Source organism: Pteropus vampyrus, unplaced genomic scaffold, assembly GCF_000151845.1.
Source record: "Pteropus vampyrus isolate Shadow unplaced genomic scaffold, Pvam_2.0 Scaffold229, whole genome shotgun sequence".
In the NCBI taxonomy this organism is placed as follows: domain Eukaryota; kingdom Metazoa; phylum Chordata; class Mammalia; order Chiroptera; family Pteropodidae; genus Pteropus; species Pteropus vampyrus.
The window spans coordinates 734276-736569 of NW_011889010.1; the positions used below are offsets into that span (position 1 = coordinate 734276).

Sequence of the window (2294 nt, forward strand, 5' to 3'; positions counted from 1 at the left end):
AAAAAAAAAAAAAAAAAAAGGGATAGTGTAACTGTGAACCATACAGCAAGCAAAACAGGCAAGGTGATTTTGTGACCTCGAACTGTCAGAAACTGTAAAGGAGTTGGAGACGCGTGCGTTCTCAGAAGCGGATGGCTGTGTCACTCTTGCTCTCCTGTCTAACTTTCCGGCATCCTGGTAGTGGGGGTAGCCCTGCACATGGCTGTGAACGTGACTGTGTTCTGTGTGAAGTCCAAAAGTGGAGAAAAGAGCTGGCAGAGAGGCAATGTTTGGATAAAATGTTAAAGGAACATGTGGTGACTGCACGTGTTCTTTTGAAAGCTCGGCCTCCCTGTTGGTTTCCACTCTGACAGGACAGACCGCTCTTCCTCCCCCATCTGTTGTCTGAGGGCTTGTTATTCAGTGGCACCCCCAGTAGGCAGAGATGGAGAGTGGGGCATGCTAGTTAACAGGATTCGGGGTGTGCCAGTGAGCCAAGCATGGAACGTACTAGGGAGCAGAACTTGCCCTAGCCAGTCTGCAGGGTACCGAGGCAGGCGAGTAAGACTTCCTTTCCAGAATGCTGAAGTTGTGATGGTCAGTCTCTCACTTAAGTAGTTTTAGAAAAATTGCAGTGTGAATGCACAGGGCTTTATGGAATTTTGACGTTTTCCTAAAGTTCTTTCTGAAGGTTTCAGCTGTGTATTATAAATCTTAAAGGAAAATATTTTCCACAAATAGAAAAAAAATCCCATAGCCACAGATAATATTCATGAGAAATGATAGATAAAAAGTTTGACTAGAAATGCATGCATCTAAAAGTAATTCTAAATAAAAAACATACAGCAGGACTTTTGGAAAATTCTTATCAAGTAATTTTTAATGATTGTACCAAAAATGTAAATCTGATACAATGATACAGTTGCAATTTTGGTATGTTCTTTAAATCTCCTAGGTACTTAAATTATGTAAGTTTGAATCTTCTTTCCCTCCAATTCTAAACTTTATTTCTATGAATATCTTTCAGAAATCCTGGAGTGGTGGTAGTGACAGATAAATTCATTGAATTGATGACTTCCAAAGGCCAGTCTGCAGACCACTGGCATCATTATCACCTTGGGATAAAATATTCTTTAAAGAGCTATTCGGTTATATTCTGTAAAAGACACCACTTCTGTTCCAGGACTCCAGGGTTCACCTGCTTCTTGTAGTAGGTCAGAAAAAAATCTCAACAAATTCCAAAAGAACATAATAAAGACCATATTCTCTAAGCACAGTACAATAAAACTATGTCAAAATGAAAAGATACTATTAATAAAACAGGCCATATGTTTGAAAACTAAAATGTATAAACTAAATAATTCATGGGTTGAAAAGGAAATAACCTGGAAACTATAAAATATTCGGAAAAGAATGACAAGAAAAGTACATATCTAAATATATGGCATCTATCTAAAGCAAAACTTAGGGGTAAATGTATAGTCTTAAATACATTTATCAAGAAACGACACTTGAGAATAAATAAGCTTAAGTATTCATATTAAGAAGGTATGAAAGGATCAGATTGAAAGTAAACTGCACAAGATAATAGTAAAGAAAGAGCAGAAATAGAAATAAAAAAGCATCAGTGAAAGCCATTTATTCTGTGATGAAAACCTCTAAAACAGAAATAGAAATAGGAAAACTTGAATTAATGAAAAACAATGAAACAATTAAAGTCACCCCTAATCCCTCTCTCCTCCTCTCAAAAGACACAAGGTGGTTCAGAAAGCTTTATTCTAATTTTAAGGAATGAATAATTCTTTTTGAATGCAGTGGTACATAAGAGGGAAGAAAAGTTAACCTATTTATTTTACGAGGCCAATATAGCCTTGATACTAATTTGGACAAGATCAAGGAAATCAAATTATGACAAATCTTCCATATGAAGATTAAGTGAAATTTGAAATAAAATATTAGCAAAGAAATTCTTTGGATCTTGAGATTATCATGCTAAGCGAAATAAGTCAGAAAAAGTTGAGAACCATATGATTTCACTCATATGTGGGATAGAAAACTAAAAGCAACAAATGAACAGACAAACAAATAGAGGCTCATAGACATAGACAACAGTTTAGTGGTTACCAGATGGAAATGGGGGGAGGGAGGAGGAAGATGTGGGTAAAGGGGGGTCAAATATATGGTGACAGAAGGAAATTGAACTTTAGGTGGTGAACACACAATGCATTATATGTATGACATGTTGAATTGTACATGTGAAACTTACAGAATTTTATTAATAAGTGCCATCCCAATAAATTTCAGAAAAAACGATC

The 2294-nt window shown here is 36.0% G+C and overlaps 1 protein-coding gene across 3 annotated transcripts in view; it reads left to right on the top strand.

The window, feature by feature from the left end:
* MSRA (methionine sulfoxide reductase A) overlaps positions 1 to 2294 on the top strand; it is a 245322-nt gene that overhangs the window by 162794 nt on the left and 80234 nt on the right. The gene's annotated exons all lie outside the window — the stretch shown is intronic.